Raw genomic sequence first — 19095 nt, forward strand, 5'->3', positions numbered from 1 at the left:
ATCGGAAACAGCATCAACTCCTCCGTTACTCAAAGCCTCAATCCGTTCGGGGGCTAATGATGGGGTCATGTACTTAGGGTAGGGTCACAGACCTGATCTAAGTACCCTGCCCAAGGACACCCTTAGAAGAGGTCACCTTCCAGTCGACCAACGAGGGATTCACTCGACTGACTTGAAGGACTCGACCACGAAGACTCACTCGACTACCAGGAGGTCAAAAGGCACTCTGCACTGCAACGACCTGTAGTTAAGTAGACTTTATGGTAGTTAAGACACGTTATGTGGGACGTTACCAGTAACGCCCCGGACTAAATACACCTTAAACCCTTCATTACGTGGGCTGGCTGGGGTCCTGGCGCACTCTATATAAGCCACCCCCCTCCACAGGCAGAAGGGTTCGGCACCCTGTAACTCATATACACATAATCCACTCGACCGCCTCCGGGCTCCGAGATGTAGGGCTTTTACTTCCTCCGAGAAGGGCCTGAACTCGTACATCTCTTGTGTTACAACCTCTCCATAGCTAGGACCTTGCCTCTCCACACCTACCCCCCACTCTACTGTCAGACTTAGAACCACGACAGGGGGCGCCGCCCCTCCTCCTTGTCCAATTCAGACTTGGGGGGGGGGGGAAGGGGCGCGCGGCAGCCCCTAGGCCTCCTCTCCTCTTCCTCCACTAGGCCCAGTAAGGCCCATTAGGTTACCGGGGGGTTCCGATAACCTCCCGGTACTCCGGTAAAATACCAATTTCACCCGGAACACTTCCGATGTCCAAACATAGGCTTCCAATATATCAATATTTATGTCTCGACCATTTCGAGACTCCTCGTTATGTCCATGATCAAATCCGGGACTCCAAACAACATTCGGTACATCAAAATATATAAACTCATAATGAAACTCTCATCCTAATGTTAAGCGTGCGGACCCTATGGTTTGAGAACAATGTATACATGACCGAGACACGTCTCCGGTCAATAACCAATAGCGGAACCTGGATGCTCATATTGGCTCCTACATATTCTACGAAGATCTTTTATCGGTCAGACCGCATAACAACATACGTTGTTCCCTTTGTCATTGGTATGTTACTTGCCCGAGATTCGATCGTTGGTATCTCAATACCTAGTTCAATCTCGTTACCGGCAAGTCTCTTTACTCGTTCTGTAATACATCATCTTGCAACTAACTCATTAGTTGTATTGCTTGCAAGGCTTAAGTGATGTGTATTACCGAGAGGGCCCAGAGATACCTCTCCGACAATCGGAGTGACAAATCCTAATCTCGAAATATGCCAACCCAACATGTACCTTTGGAGACACCTGTAGAGTACCTTTATAATCACCCAGTTATGTTGTGACGTTTGGTAGCACACAAAGTGTTCCTCCGGTAAACGGGGGTTGCATAATCTCATAGTCACAGGAACATGTATAAGTCATGAAGAAAGCAATAGCAACATACTAAACGATCGGGTGCTAAGCTAATGGAATGGGTCATGTCAATCACATCATTCTCCTAATGATGTGATCCCGTTAATCAAATGACAACACATGTCTATGGTTAGGAAACATAACCATCTTTGATTAACGAGCTAGTCAAGTAGAGGCATACTAGTGACGTTTAGTTTGTCTATGTATTCACACAAGTATTATGTTTTCGGTTAATACAATTGTAGCATGAATAATAAACATTTATCATGATATAAGGAAATAAAATAATAACTTTATTATTGCCTTTAGGGCATATTTCCTTCATTAACTTTTCTGGATAGTCAATGATCAATGTGGGCCCCGACCATTGGTGAACAACGGCCGGTCAACTAGGAGCCGACCGAACTAGAAAATAAAATATAAACGAACCAAGAACCCTTTTTTTAGCGATCAATCCAGGAACTGAGCCCACGCTCAAGAGATTGAATTGGACCGGCCCATGAGCAGAAGGACGTGAGCACCAATATCCATAACTGGTGCATAAGGCGCCAACTAGGAGCACCCCTCGCCGTAGGGGCGTACTCACATTCAGCTTTCTGGGTGCACAGGACACCAGGTGCAAAATTGTCTTCTTGGTAATTTGGTGTATAGTATAGTGTGTGACACCTTGTTTTCAGATGTAAATCATTTGTGATTTTACACTAGGACAAGGTGTCATTTTCTCTCCGGGTCCATTGCTCCCTTGCTGGGCTGTTGGGAGCGAAGGTGGCCATCGATGTGCGATTACAAGGTTGAACTAGCTGGGCTGACAACGAGTCTGGCATCATCAGCTCGCTGCGCACCTAGCACCCAAAGGTTCACGGACAGGTAACCCAAGAACCCATCCATGAGATAAAAACCAGAGCAACATCTCTTAACTATATCTTTGCGTTTGAGGGTCGTGCGGTCAATGTTGACACGCACAGCTTAGCTAGATTTCTCTTACTTTAGCTCCGGGTTGTCATGTTTGATTTGACCAACCAAATGACACAAATTGTATCTCATTAGTTATGGTTTTTTATTAATAAAGTTGGCTTACCCCTAAAAAATGGTAACCCAAGAACCCATTGAGTGACCCGTTGGCGACGAGAAGCTTGAAAAGCTATGGAGGGTGCTCTACTGCAATTGTGTGGTATTGCACAAGAGGTGACGCTTGGCCGTGGACGACCACGTCACGTTGACAAAGAGAACTTTATTCCAGAGCAGGAGGAGACCCGTTGCACAAGGCTAGCAGGGAGCAGTGGTACCTCCGCTCGTACTTTGGAGCCTCAGTCGTCTCGCGGTAGCACACTAGATGTTACCCAGAGCCCGATCGAGACCACCGTCCTTCTATATAGGACCTTGAGTGGCCTGTGGCGCGCATGGGCGTCAAGGAAGACCGGGCTCGAGGTGATGATGTGATGTTCGAGAGACGAAGTGGCGATTTATTTATTTATATAGGTACATGGATGAAAATACCTTTTTTACAAAAAATAGGGTGTGTGCATTGAAGTTTGTATTCATGCTAGACTGTTACAAAACATAACGGTCATTAACGTGCAACAAGACCCATGGACATTGCAAGTACCCTCTTAGCATTTTCTTCCATGTCAAATGCGGTGCTGCTCTGGCTTATATCAGCGGACTGGTCACCTCCATAAGAACCATAACTCAGATTCGGGTTGCCCCCGCTACCAGTGGTGTGTAATTCGACATTCATGTCTCCACTGGCATGGCCCTCCTCGAGCTCGATGCACTCCTGTAGCTGTGCCACAACATCTGTCATTGTGGGTCGTTGCGTCGACGCATACGAGGTGCACTTTAGTGCGACATCTGCCACCTTCCACACACTGTTGACATCGTATATTCCACGCATGCGCGCATCAACCACACTTTCAATGTTGCCTAGTGCCATCCGTTTTCTTGCCCACTGGATGATGCTAGTTGGCTCTGCCTCCCGCAGTATGGCTGGCTTCCCTGTAATCAACTCCAAAAGGACAACACCAAAGCTATACACATCGCTCTTGGCTGTTGGCTGCATCGTCGCTTGGTACTCAGGATCGACATATCCCGGCGTGCCCACAAGTGTGTTTGTGGACACATAGGTGTCACTCTCACTATTGAAGGCCTTGGACAGTCCGAAGTCGGCAATCCTAGCCTCCAGCTTCGTGTTTAAGAGGATGTTTGTGGCCTTCACATCCCTATGAATCAAGGGTGGGTTGCATCCCTTATGCAGATACTCTAATCCTGCACATCAACATACCAGCTAGTGCCCAAGTTTCTAGAAACATAAAAGGTTCGGGAACAACGAACTCAAAATATTGAAGGGTGCACCTTCCGCAGATTCAAGTGCAATTCGGAGTCTCCGTCTCCAGGGTAAACATCCCTCGATGTTTTTTCTTCCTACAATCAGATTGCAATTTTCTCAGTTTAAACTACTTAAGAGACAGTGAAATCGGAAAGAAATGACTAAGAACCTCTATACCTTCAATATGGTCTTGCAGGGTCCCTTATGACATGTACTCATAGAAAAGTGCCATGTACTCCCCGTCATTGCAGTAACCAATCATGGAGACAAGATTCTTGTGGTGAATTCGGGTCAAAATATGAGCCTGGATAAATGTTTCTAAGTTATCACCTTCCAATCCTAAATTTGCTGACAAAACATTTCAACCCATAAACATAAATTGTGGCCCAAGAAAGAAGTTTTTACCTCCGCGAGGAACTCCTTAACGCCTTGATTGGAAGACTGAGAGCGCAGTTTCACTGCCACCTGAGTGCCATCTTCTAGGAAACCATCATAGACGTACCCGAACCCTCCTCGACCGAGTACTCGCTGGAAGTTGTTCGTTATCATCTTGAGCTCTTCATATGTGAACCGACGACTCTCAAGTCGCAGCGAGCCGTCCCCGTAGACATCGCTTCCTGATGCATAGCTCGCCATCGGATCATTTTGTGGCTTCACGGAGTTGTTCATCGAACCTATGTGTAGAATAGCACAACTAACATTAGTAGTGTCAACAGATCCATTGGGGAAAATATTACTCCTCGGGAAGCCCCCCCCACCTAACCCCAAAAAAGAATAACAAAACAGACCCCCCCCCCTAAGTTTTGTTTGATGTCAGCATCTCTTAAGTTTGACTAAGCTTTCATGAAAATGTGTCAACATCTAAAATAGTAAGTCAATATCGAAAGATTTATCCTGAAATATGTAATAACAACATATCTATTGTGTACAATATTGATATTTTCAGTTAATTTGGTCACACATAAGAAAGTTGAACCTAAGGTAAATCTTAGGTATCTATTTTTTGTGAAGAAAAGTAGACAATTGGTGTTTTAATGCCAAAACCTCACCTTGTTTTTTTCGCCTCAGAAAGTAAAAGATTAGTGCCATTGCTACCACCACAACCACAATTACAGGGGCAACAATTTTGATGATCAGCTTGCTCTTTATTTTAGCTGGCTGGCATGAATCACCATTGGCGCAGAGGTCTGGATTGTTGTCATATCTAGGAAGACATGAAACGAAGAAGCATAGATAAATTGATCAAGTATCATGTCAGATATGGGAATTAAAATCAATAAAAAAATACCTTAGATTCAGGGAGCCATCTTGAACTCTTTTGAGAAGTCCAGAGGGCATTGATCCACTGAGCTGGTTACCTAACAAATCTCTATAGGAAAAAAGGCTATTTACATTGCTCAAAGCAGTCACATGAATGGGTAAATTTTGATAAAAGTTATCTGACTTACAGAACTGTCAGTGATTTTAACTGTGAAAGAGCATATGGGATTGAGCCTATCAAATTATTATTTGACAGATTCCTGCAAGATATGAAACATGGTCCTTTTTGTTAGCATTTTTTTCACCAAGCCATCAACTATAAAAGAGGCCAAAATAGATCCAGAAGTACTCTATACGTACAAGTATTGGATGTTCTCGAGGCTTGCAAAAGAAGAGGATATATCACCACTGAGACGATTGGAGGACATGTTTCTACATAAAGTAAACATTAAGTGATCAACTTTACTCCACGGTAGCAATGAAACCATCATGTTATTTTGACATTTCTAATTATAATTGTCCCTAACATAAATATATATTCCATGCAGATATGAACTACTTACATGCTTCTGACCCTTGGAGGGCTTGCATTGGCATAGTCACAAGTCAACGTATCCCATACCATATTATTAGGAACGCATGGGTCACCCATCCAGTTCTTCATCACCTTATACTTTGTCTTGATCGCAGCCATGGCAGACACTGCAGTTAGTAACACCAATTGTTTGGTTCACATTTGCCAATTCTCCGTTGCCTTAAAACATATGAAAACTTACATACTACTTAAAAACTGCACTCTAGCTTTATTGTAACTGCAATTTTAAGTCAGTACTAGTATAATGTTATATATGGAGTGACTTGAGAGGAGGCTGGTTAGATGTCGATCAAAAAACTTTGAGACGATGTTGATCAGGTTTGACAATAATTTTAGAAAAATTGTGATTTAATTTGCTTTTTAGGCGTGCACTATTGTGGCCATGTACATATTTTATACGTGTCTATACAGAATGCACATACCATCCCTGGAGTCTGTGCCGATGATGATAGTAGGGATGACGTAGAACACCTCAAGAGCGTTGAGTATAGGTGGCAGTGTTGAGTTGGGTGCGGCGATGATGGAGATGTTGTACTGGCTCTTCCGAGAGGGCAAGCTATTGTAAGTGGCGCTGCCATAGAGGTACTTGGGCGTGAAGCCGTTTGGGTGCCATGGCTCGCCGTTGATGCTGACGAAGAATTCGCGCACGTTGTTGCTTGTGAGGAGCTGCAGCTCGGAGAAGTGCATGATGGCGATGTACCCCGGCGATGGGTCGTTCGACTGCGCCACGGGATCCCAGGAGAACTCTATGCCGTTGGACGCATTCCGGCGCGGCATGATTGCCGTCTGCATCACCGCAGTCAGCACTTCGAACAAGTCGCCTTCTTCGTGTTGCACCATGTTCATCGTTGTTATCTCAGTCCAGGTTGCCGAGTTGACCTGAGGGACCCATATTCTGTCGTGTGGGTTGTCCGGATACCTGATCAATTGTGTCACGTAGGGTTAGTGCCATTGAAGAAATGAAAACTTAGAGGAAAACAATGGATGTTCAAAATGGAGGCCAAGCTAGTCCACATACCCTGGGTGGATAGGAAATTCGAAAGAAAAAAATCAATAATTTTCTATTTTGTTACAACAAACATGTTGTGCCTTAACTGCATGCAATTTTTTTTGGAAGAGATGGCATATTTTGATCTAGGCAAAAAAAACGGAAATGTTAACGACCACACGTGTGGGCGTTGACCAACTCACCCACACGCCTCCATCACCGTCCAGTAACTTTTGCACGAATCTTGGCACGAATTAGCTGATTTTGTATGCCACGTAGGACAACTCGCGTGTGTGGTGTGTGAGAGAGGTCGCCCACACATCCGCTTTATCACACGGAGGGACTGGTGTGTGGGTGACGGTGTCCTGGACTAGGGGGTACTCACCACGTCGTCTCCCGATCTATTAGATTGGGCCGAGGACCCCCATGGCCGTATACTTATGGGCCAGTTCGGACAGTTGCCGCATACAAGGAAGATTCCATAAAGACTTGGCGATCAAGACAAGGACTTCTCCCCACCGGCGTATTCGGCTAGGACTCTTGTTATCCTAGGCCTCTGGTGCATTATATAAACCTAGGCCAGGCTAGTCGATAGAGGATCATATACAACAATCATACCATAGGCTAGCTTCTAGGGTTTAGCCTCTTTGATCTCGTGGTAGATCTACTCTTGTACTACCCATATCATCAATATTAATCAAGCAGGAGTAGGGTTTTACCTCCATCGAGAGGGCCCGAACCTGGGTAAAAATATCGCGTCCCTTGTCTCCTGTTACCATCCGGCCTAGACGCACAGTTCGGGACCCCCTACCCGAGATCCGCCGGTTTTGACACCGACATTACTGCTTTCATTAAGAGTTCTGCTGTGTGATCGATAAAAGGATCGATGGCTCGCCTGCAGATCAACTGCGACTTCGGCATCTTCATCACCAGCTCGACTGGTCACCTTGGTTCGACCAAGAATTACGCCCCGTGTTCGGATCACCATGTTCGGACGAGAGCCTTCATCAAACATCAGCTCTGATCTCTATCAAGATCACGGAGGAATCATCCATGGAGCTCGGGGCTCCACGTCAACATTGCCCTCAAGCGACCGTGCTATTTTCATGGACAGCGAACTCGTATCTGCTGCCACCACCTCCTCGAGTATCGCTTTGACGATCGCTTTGGTGGAATTGTGCGGAATTGAGTCTACAACAACCATGCAAAATTTCGTCGAGTTTCGATGAAGGAATCTCCGACAATCTACGATATAAAGGAACCCTGTCAAATCTGGACGGGAATCTGGATGAGTTTAGGGCGTGGTGTCCAGCTTCTAGCTCGGACATCCTTTGGAAGATCCAACCGTTGATCGGCTGCGGAAATCCCATGTCTATCACCCCTCCAAGTTTCAGCTCGATCCAACGGTTAAAACTCCGGGAAACTTCCAATGAGTTGACCGATTTTCGGATCTGTTTTCTGCACGAATACGGATCCGACCCGAATTCATGTTTCTTTATGAACGTGATATTGGACAACCTTTTTTAAGGAATTTTCTTCTATGGTATTATGCGTTGTTTTTGAACACGTACCCATAAATTTTTAGCTTCCTTCGAGGTAATCTTCACCATCACGCTGGTGTCAAACCAGTCCGGCAATATTACTCCACGGCTGTCGACCTACACTACACACATTGCCGCTTTATTGAGCCGAGCTCAATTTCTTTGATTATCATCTCGGCAAGCCGAACAAGAGTTCGGCATCGCGAAGGATAAATCATCACCAACATCGCCGCCCCACGGATTACACGGAGCAGGCATACCGGCATCGCTGCACGGTCACTTCATCAAGCCGGCATCGACCACGTCACAATCTGCATCGGCAGCGCCGCACTACTGCTTCTTTAAGCTGGTGTCCATCATGCCGACCTACTTCGACTCATCGGCTCACGTCGAGGCTTCGACATCTCGGCTGGACCGGGGGCTTCGCCATCTCTTCATCAACCTACTCCGGACACTTCGGCGTCACTAGCCGACCAGCTCCGTCACGTTAGCTGGGCCGAGGGCTTTGCCTCGGTGAGTCAACCTTTACCAGCATTGCCATGCCGTCGTTTTATCGCCCATCAGGCAATGGGTGTGTGGAGCGAGTCCCAATTTTGGGAATCACCTTCCTTCGGATTGCTACAACAAATAAACCAGGTGCTATCAATCCCTAATATTTTTTGCTTGTTGGGGTTCATTTTTCCCAAGGAATTATTACTCTGATTGTCCATCATATGTACAAAGGGCTATCAAATGGTGGCCGCATTCACGACAGTCGCATGGTGATTCGGTCAGTTTCCGTACATAGTCCGGCGAACGCCGCATCCGGATCTCGGACCGACCTGCGAATTCAGGCTTTGCCACGCCTTTACCGCATCACGCCGACGCCCTGCATCGACATTGACTTCAGCGCCAGGCCACATTTCTTTTATTACTCACTTTGCATAAATTATTTATTATGCAATGATTTTTTTAATTATTATTATTACTATTATCTCCGATTTGCACTATTTTTTGTGCGCAGGAAAATGATCCGGGGACTTCGTCGTCACTCTGCCGGTCTGCATTGACCGTGCTATGTCACCTCTTCGGCATGTCGAGCTCTCCGCTCCGCCACCTCGGGACCGACTTGGGGGATGGAACCTTGTCCCGCATCAAGCTCGGACCGCGTCATCAATGCCGAACACATTAACCAGCTAAGTCGCTTTCATGCTCAAAGTTTTAATTTTTAACTTGTGTTCGGTTCGACCGAGCATTATACTTTTTTGGAAAAAAGTTGCTTGTAAAAAATTTCCTTGTCCAAACTTTGATTGTAACGGACAAATTCAAATACCCCGTTTACTTGGGGGCTTCCTTTATGAAGCTTTTCCTGTTGCATATGATTATACTTGTACGGCTTCGTTCCTTGTTCGTGTATTACGCCACAATATGCACCATATTGACTTAAGCGATTTGCAAGCTGGGTTGCCTCGCTCCTTTGTTTACCCCTAAGTTCCCGATTGTTCGACTAGGGAGTAAAGGGAGCACCTCTGCGATTGTCACGATCGGGTCACCCGAGCCGGACCTCAGACTGGGTGAAGCCGAAAGCTAGCGCTCTTATAGTTTTTAATGATGGTCGGCACACAACGGAACTCATGAGTACAAAAAATCTATCGCACAAGTCTCATAGTAACAATGAGCACCGAAGAAAGGTATCGGCGGGGGTACTATTTTCTTCGAAGATGCTTCTTACACTTAGCAGTAATATAGCATAAGTTCCCTGAGCGCGCTTTGTCTGTTACAGCCTTATGGCCTGATTGCCTAGTTATTGGAAACACCGTCGATATTCTCGACCGATGGAGTACATAACACTTTTCAGTCCTCGACCGAAGAGGGAGAAGCCGACGGTCGGTTAAGACACGTTTAAAGTTCGGTTGAACATAGATATGATATAAGTACTTCGGTACATGCAATCATTCTCCTACCCAAGTCACTTGGGGGCTCTTAAGTTTATTTGAGCCGTTTTATGATAAGTGTTCTTCTTCTTAGTCGTTGCAAAGTTTTATTATTATTTATCACTCCTTTTTTCGACACGAGTGTGCGGTCACTAGTCGGGGAGCCTAATTTCTCTCTCAAAGCCGCTAGAGTTTAGTTTGCTAAACTTGATGAGAAGTACTCCGCCCTCGGGATAGGAGGTTGAAGCCGTAGGCTGACCCGCTCGAAGTCTTGAGATAGGATGTATCATGTGAAAGCACGACAGAAGCACTTCTCTTTTCTAAGACCAATTTTTGGATTGGCACCGAACACTTGATATTGTTCGAACGTCATGTTTTACTGACGTTCCTTGGTTTTCCAAGCTTTTTGGCACTTTTAAACTATTTGTGCTTTTCCAGCATTAGTCTCGCAGTGCAATGCCGGACACCTTTTAGGGATTCGGCAAAAACATTCTCAGATATTGCTATATATGCATTGGTTTCGAATTGTGTCTTCGGTCAATAGTTGGGTTGCCCGGCTCCTGCACTTGCTTCCTACGTTCCGTTTTGTTCGGCTAGGCGTGCAAAGGGAGAACCACTGAGATTGTGCTTCCAGCTCACATGGTTAAGCACCTCAGTGGAGAAAGCCGAAAACTGTCTGTCACAATAAGCGTAAACTGGTCAGCGATCCGATGACTATGTTAAATAATAGGCCGTTCATAACATTGGCCGAAGTGTTTACGGCTTGACCTCGACTGTCGCCGAACACTACCGGGGGCTATTAACTAGCCTCCCAAACTAAATCCTCGATATTTTGCTCTTACATTGGAGCTGAGGTTTTATGATCATGCTTAGCATGACAACCCAAAGAAAGGAACCGATAGCGGGACTTTTTTTTGGAAGACATTTCTTCTGTTAAACAGTAATATAACTCTCTGCGTACCTTTGTTTATAAAACCGTATGGCCAGATTGCCTTGTTTGTTGTAAATCTTTGCCCTCATAAAGGCTTTATAAAGTAGGACAAACACTCCTCGGCTACTGGCCGAGGAGGTGGAAGCCGATGGTCGGTCAACAAAGTTTTGTACAATGCAGATACGAGCATTAATGATGTAAAGTACTTGGATACATAGAGTCATTACACATAATTTGTGATTTTACTATGGATATTGATCCTTAATTCGGCCACCCATGCCCGCATTAAGGCTCGGGGGCTACTGGGCTTCGGGCTTATTATTTACAAATATTAAAGGGGCACATTGATCCCCTGATCTGGTGTTACCACCCGACCAGTGTCTCGGGGGCTACTGCATTGCTTGTCCAATACAGAAAATTCTATGTGCAATATAGTTTCCGAGGAGATTTTGATCCTCGGGTTGGTCGGCCGCACCCAACCTGAGTCTCGAGGACTGAGCACGCCGCTTTTAGTGTCCCGAAGTATTCTGCCGAGCTTGGACTTGATCCTCAGGCCGATTTTGCAAATCGACCCGAGTCTCAACGGCTACTGGGATCAGCGGTCTTATGTCATCCTTCATGTGCATCTCGGGTTTTAGACCGATACCCACCTTGAGGCACTACAAGAAACTTGTTAATACATGACGGTCCTAGTCCGTCATAGATCAGGCAAAAACTGTCATGTGTGCCCATCCTTGACGGATCCAAAATCCGTCATGTATATCGCGTCATAATTCGACATCGTGCCTTCCATGACGGTCCTTGGCCGTCATGGATCTGCCCCAAGCCCGCCAAGCCCAAACTAGGCTGTGACAGAACAGACCGTCACCGATTTACATGACATGGCTGCAACATGCGTCTACGTGGATCTGACGTGGAGGATAGCATGGCCCATGTTGTAACCAGCCCAATTGGCCCAATATTTTTGGTGGACAATTTTATCTTCATCCTGCTATTAGCCCACCTGTTTTTTTAGTCCCAACCGATTAGCCCCTTTTTTGTCCAGGTTGTACAATTTACAATAGGAAACCCAAATTATATTCATTCAAAAAATAGCAATTGTTTACATGACAATACAGTGTTCCAACTATCAAGCCTGATTTGAAAAAAAATAACAAAGCTTAATATTAGAACATATAAGCATATCTAGAAGGCGCTATAAGCATTTTTGGAAATGCACTACTAGCTAATTTCAATGTCCAACACTAGCTACACCACCGCTTGAAGGCAGCTCTCCAGACCCAAATAATTCCTGCTAACAAACTACGAACTCCGGTAAGACGGATTACACGCCAATCTGCATAGAATCAAAACAAATACAAAATTATAATTATAATAAGTTAAAAAAGCCAGCTCCAAAATGAATCCAGAGAGTAATAATATTATTTGATTTTCTGGACACACCACTACTATATTAAGGTACCATGTAATTGTGGGCAACACACGTGGAAAAAAGCTGACTAGTTACAAGTTCAATAAATTGTTCTATAAATGTGACATTTTATCATCCAAACATAAAAAGGTCAACATCATTTTAAAACAAAGGACAAACAGATCATTTCATATTCATAAGTAGGTCAACAAAATCAAGTTTATATGCGCATGACAGGACTTGTATATTAGAATAGATGATCCCATACAATGCAATGTAGTTCATAGTCAATAAAACATGGAAAAATGTAATACTATACTTTTTTCATCAATTAAAGCTAGTTTCTGTCAATAAGGTTATTCCTGCATGTAATGGAAAATAAAAACACACAAAAGGAAAGAACATTTTAGGCAATTAAATGATCCAAAGTTCAATAGGAGAAGTGATGAAGAATTGAGACAGTAGATGTTGAGTATGCAAGTAATAACACTGAACAATTGAACTATGTAGCCGAACAAACTGTCCTAAATCGGAAGCAAAAAACAATATAACATCTACTATTAGTAATCTTAAATAAAAGCACACAATTTTCACTTCCATCACTACTTCAGATTGCAATTCTGTGTACACGCATTTCCGGAAGTATGGTAGTACGAAATCCATCACCTCTGCTGTAGTAAGCAAAAAAAAACTGAACATTAATTAAACTGTTAGCTTGCAAACCCAAAGAAGAATGGAAAACAGAAGGATTATTTATATGACTACATGAAGAAGTTAGGTAGTCACTAAATTAGACATCAAGGCAGTAATGAAGTTCATTTCAGGGAATCATGGAAATAGAAGCATTATTTATACAACTATATTGAAAAGTCACCTATTTGAACAAAGCAGAAGTAATCATACAAAGATTAGCATGCTAGAGAAACAATGGTACAGCTGGATGATGATGTACTTGCATTAGCGTTGTTTGCAACCATATTAATACAAAACTTAAAGAGTCAATTAGAAACACAAAAGAATAAGGGAGGATAATTTTCTGTACAAGCAATCAGCTGAAAATTATGTAAAGAAAATCCTGCCAGCATATACATTGTACCACACATTCCTTAACAACTAAGAATGACAGTAAACAAGTAACAAAGACTAACTTCAAGATAATTAACACAAACTGGGTGTAAACATAGGCTAAGTTCAACTAAAACTATGTAATGTTCTGGACAATATTAACTCAATGTTTGAATCAAATTCGGCACCAAAGGATTTTTCATCTAACTCGATGTCTATGCTGCAAGTTCATCTCAAAGCACCAACACATACAGTACTAAGCAATACTTACTTGCTAAGTGAACTTCAAATGGCATGCAAAATATTAACAAAGAATAACGTACTGTAGTGAACTATGAAAGAAGAAAATAATTGATAAATAGTGAACTAATAGTTAGGAAAGCGCAGCTTGAATTGATCATGCTTCGCTTATATTCAAGGACAGGTAGAAAAGCTAATCTATCATCCATGTTACTTCTATTCATGAACATTCATCAGCTTGCACGAGAACTACACATTATTTTATTACATGGGAAAAACAATTAATTAATTGTTATTTGATACAAGCAGAATCAGAACCCATGAACACCAAGAGATGGCAACTCTAGTAGAGTATGGATGCAATGCATGATATCAGGGACATGGTCCAATGCAGATTTTTTGCACACGAAAATATATGTACAGTTAGAATTTTACAGATACCACGCAACAATCCACACCTTGAATTCACAACAGTACACAACTTGAACAGCTCAAATGTACAGCCAGAATAATTCACATCAAGAATACAACAAGCGAAAGAATGGGAGGGTATCATGCTCACCATGTTCTGCTCGAGGACTGTGGCATCAACTTCGATCAGGTGGGAGATGTACAGAATACAATGTGCAAAGCAAAGATATTAATGTGACAACTGGATGTGCAGTTTCATTTCATTATTACTGAAATGCAAATGTTGTCTCAACTGAACCAAATTCTGAAAGTACTATACCTTCCCAAATGTATAATTTACTATCTGGAGTCTTAAAGAATTGATTCAAATGCATACTAACTGAACTAAGAAGGAACAATGTTCAATGGCTAGCTGCACATTACTTTCCCTTTCTTCATGATATACTTGAAGTTCGTCTTGCATAAAGTAACAAGTATCTATTCAAAAATTTATTACTTGGAATTATAATGAACTAACATCAGAAACCCAAAGATGTGCAACACTGACCATCCTTTGGATAATAATAAACAGAACATATTTTCCATCTTTGCATGAGACAAAAAATTACTAGTCCTTGAAATGTGCCAACTAAAATGAAATACCGGCTCCACATGCCCTGATGTCCTCTGCCCAATCATGCAATGTTCGAACTTACAGAATTCGTGAGATATATATCTGTCAACAATCACTATGCAATCTAAGTGAAAATGCAAGCCTTAACCTATGCTGAATATAGATCAGGAATCTAAAGTGGTCTGTCACAAGTGTATATTGGGTGAAATAAAATAAGCAGAGGATGCCATAGAGGAGGAAGGCTGAAGAAGTTCATTGGTGTTGCAGTGGTCGCACTACAGGTCGGCCACCACCGTAGCGCGGCAGAGTAGGTCACCACAGGATGCACAGCCACGCCGGAGAGGCGGTAGAGGAGGTCGAGGTCGCTGCCGTCCAGCCCAACGCGCACAAGCGCACCGAGCTAGGGGACGCAATCCAGGAGGTGGAGAGGCGCGATGGGGCGCGTTGTCCGACGGAGAGGAGCCACCGGAGACGCCCCGGTGATGGACGTGGTGCCGCAACCGAAACCCTAGCCATGGGCTAGGGGTCGTGGGCAGGCGCTGGAGACAGGTAGTGGCAGATCCAACTGGATTGGAGGAGGGCGAGGTTGGAGAATAGCTCGTCAGTGTGCTATGCGGTGGCGGACGTCGCCGCAATCGATGGGTGTTGGTCGCGGCGCGAGGGGTGGCATGAGAGAGAGAGAGAGTTAGGTTGCCAGAGTGATGGATGGGTGGGGGATGCGAAGGATCTGACATCTGCCGGAGGTGCGAGGTTGAGAGGAGGGAGGGGGAGGGCCGACGGCGAGCTGTGGGTGGAGGGATGGGAAGATCTGGTGAGTGGCGGCGATGAGGAATCGGGAGGGGGCTGCATGGAGGAGGAAGAGATGAGGGGGCCGAGGAGGAGTGCGTTAGGGTTAGCCTTTTATATGCGGGACGGTTGGGCGGGCTTTATGGGCTTTAGACGGGCTTGCGGGGCTGGACCAGACCATCCATGACAGATTCTGAAATTGTCATCGCAAATCCGTCACGAATTAACAAGTTTCTTGTAGTGAGGGCTACTGGCTATATATCTTGGCAGAGAATAAATTGCACCAATCAAAAATATTGGCAAAAATCGGCCCACATTCAGGGTGGTGCACCACCTCGGAAGCAGTCCGGCATAAAGCTCGGGCACTAGTGGCTGGTTCCATAGAGGGCATTTCCGGCATTAAGCTCGGCTAAACTCCTTCAAACTTCTTTGAACCAAGGTGATTCACGACACCTCGGATATAATCCGGCGTTGGAGCTCGGATACAGTCCGGCATTGGAGCTCAGATACATAGTCCGGCGTTGGAGCTCGGATACATTCCGGCATTAGAGCTGGGAAGCGGTCCGGCGTTGGTGCTCGGCTGCAAAAGATACCTCGAATGCAGTCCGGCGTTGGAGCTCAGACGCAAGAGGACACTGCCTCCCGGAAACAACTTCAAACCCGAGGTGTGGCATAAAGATAAACAAGGCATTGATAAAGGCCGGAAACTTAAAGGGGCTCCTCGGATACCTGACGTGTAAACTCGTCGAATGCATTTCGGCGATCCTCAAGATTGAAGAAAAGAAGATTTGTTGAACCAGTTTTCAAGACCGACGACCGAAGATGAAGAATGGTTCGGAAGAATCGAGGAGTGTCCCTAACTTGAAGACCGGTTCAGGGGGCTATTGACGGTGTCCTGGACTAGGGGGTACTCACCACGTCGTCTCCCGATCTATTAGATTGGGCCGAGGACCCCCATGGCCGTATACTCATGGGCCAGTTCGGATAGTTGCCGCATACAAGGAAGATTCCACAAAGACTTGGCGATCAAGACAAGGACTTCTCCCCACCGGTGTATTCGGCTAGGACTCTTGTTATCCTAGGCCTCTGGTGCATTATATAAACCTAGGCCAGGCTAGTCGATAGAGGATCATATACAACAATCATACCATAGGCTAGCTTCTAGGGTTTAGCCTCTTTGATCTCGTGGTAGATCTACTCTTGTACTACTCATATCATCAATATTAATCAAGCAGGAGTAGGGTTTTACCTCCATCGAGAGGGCCCGAACCTGGGTAAAAACATCGCGTCCCTTGTCTCCTGTTATCATCCGGCCTAGACGCACAGTTCGGGACCCCCTACCCAAGATCCGCCGGTTTTGACACCGATAGTGGGCGTTTAGCAGTTCGCCCACACACTAGTTTTCAGTCACGCACAGGGTTGGTGTGTGGGCGTTTGCCATCTCGCCCACACGCCCGCCTCCTATCCCACACCCAACTGTCAGTTGCCATGCGTTTTGCAGTGTACATGGCAACTGCCCTAGTGTGATTGCAAGCAGATGGCAACTCTCTCTTTTTTTTGTCCGAACATGTCAGTTGCCATATGTTTTATATGGTACATGGCAAACTGCCCTAGCGTGCACGTAAGCAGATGGCAACTCTTTCTTTTTAAATGACAACTGCCCCAGCGTGCTTGTGAGCACATGGCAACTCTCTCTTTTACCCGAACATGTTTGTTGCCATGCCTTTTTTTGTAGCGCTACATGGCAACTGCCTAGTGTTAGTAGGTGGCAACTCCTAAAGTTTTGAAATCATGGCAACTGCAGTAGACCAGACCACACATGGCACCATCTGTAGTTGTCCAAAAAATGGCAATCTGGAATTTTTTTTACCTGAGATGGCAACTGCAGTTGAGCAAACATGGCAACTGTAGTTGTCCGACATGGCAATCGTAGTTCAGCGACATGGCAACTGCACTTAAACGAACATGGACGAGGGTCCGGCCCATGGCAACTGCGGGGTGCGTGGTAAAGTGTCACGTGGGGCGTGCAGGACCACGAGGTACGAGGCCTGACGTACCGGGCGTGTGGGCGTTATCTATTTCGCCCACACGCACGCGTGTAAGAGGGACCGGGAGGAAAAAAAGAAGCATGTGGCCCTAGTTGTTTTGCCCATACACAGACGTGTGGGCTGGTCTTCTTAGGCACCACACAGAACGTGTGGGCAGATTTTTTAACGCCCACACGTGTGGCAGTTAGCGGCGTCAAAAAAAAAAGAAGATTATTTTTCCTTTTTCTCCAGATCACAAAATACGTATTTTCTTCATTACAATTTGTACGCAGAGTCGCAGATAGAAGACATGAACATGTTTATTTCCCACAACCTTTATATTGTTTCGATTTTTGTTACTGGTTTCTCAAATTTGTTGTTCACCCGGGAACATATGCTTGGGAGGCAAAAACCGGAGAAAAACTTTGCTTGGTATCTGATTCACCTGATGACATTGTTTTCGCTGGTTGGGCCGAAGTTGAGCCTGGACGAGAGGACGAGGCCCTGCGCCGTGGTTGCCTGCGGGTAGAGTGTCCTGTGCAGCAGCCTCAGCTTCAGGCTAGAGATGAAGGGCGTCCCGGCGCCTGTGTTCACCAGGCAGACCTGCAAGAAGTCGTCCGGCACCACAACAATAACCTCTGTGGACATCATCCCTTCCGGCCCCCGGGCGGCCTGTCAAGGCCGTCGTAGTTTCCATACATGAACCTGGCTCGGACGAGGTACTTGAGTCCGGACGTGAGAGAGAGGAGCGTGTAGCAATTGCGCGGGCCAGTGGCGAAGCTTCGCAGATTGTGCCAGCTCCTGCCGGTTGACGGGGTTAAATACTCGGCCGAGATGTTGTGGTTGGTGCCGGTGTCGGTGAAGCCGGCATCCGGAGTATAGGGGATTTTGGTGGTGTCTTCCAAGTAGCTCGTCTTGCCTCGAAGGCCGCAGTCTATGCTTATGAACCCTTCAGTGCAAACAACATGCGATCAATCCTTCAATCACGCACAGACACAACATGTACACAGTTCGACTGTGCATGCCTACGATCCATACGTTGCAAAAGAAAATGAAAATTTTCCGCAGGAAGAAATGTAAGAGAATGTAAAATTGTGTTGTGAACATGGGATCATTATTAGAAAATACCGTTGCTGTCAGGCTGGGCGCGAGCTTGGAGTACCCCACCCGCCGCACCGGCGAGACAGATAAGCAGTAGCCACCGTGTTGGCGCCATTGTTCGGGGCGTTGATCGCTCCATTGCACAAACAAGCCGGCAATGCAGCACAATATATATGTTCGATACCAGTTCGTGTAAAGGTAGGATACAGATAGTATATATTTGATTCTAGGTGCTCCATCCATGTCTCGTTCACTGGGCCTACTTGTCGTACACCGTCACTTGTACGGTTGTGTAAGGCCGGAAGTTGACTTGCCTGCCTATGAACTTGTCAACGCCCTTGCTCTTCTCACAATATTCTAAGCACGAGTTGGGCGGCTGGTTCGGTGGCTCTTCTGACTTTATAGCTCTAGAACTGGCCGACGGAGGTTGTGCATATGTACCTTATTTGGGAACTCC

The 19095-nt window shown here is 45.4% G+C and overlaps 1 pseudogene; it reads right to left on the minus strand.

The window, feature by feature from the left end:
- Window positions 1-3000: 3000 nt before the first annotated feature.
- On the minus strand, window positions 3001-18777 carry LOC123153062 (probable LRR receptor-like serine/threonine-protein kinase At1g05700; annotated as a pseudogene).
- Between the last annotated feature and the right edge of the window lie 318 nt (window positions 18778-19095).

This window comes from Triticum aestivum, chromosome 7A (assembly GCF_018294505.1).
Source record: "Triticum aestivum cultivar Chinese Spring chromosome 7A, IWGSC CS RefSeq v2.1, whole genome shotgun sequence".
Lineage (NCBI taxonomy): Eukaryota > Viridiplantae > Streptophyta > Magnoliopsida > Poales > Poaceae > Triticum > Triticum aestivum.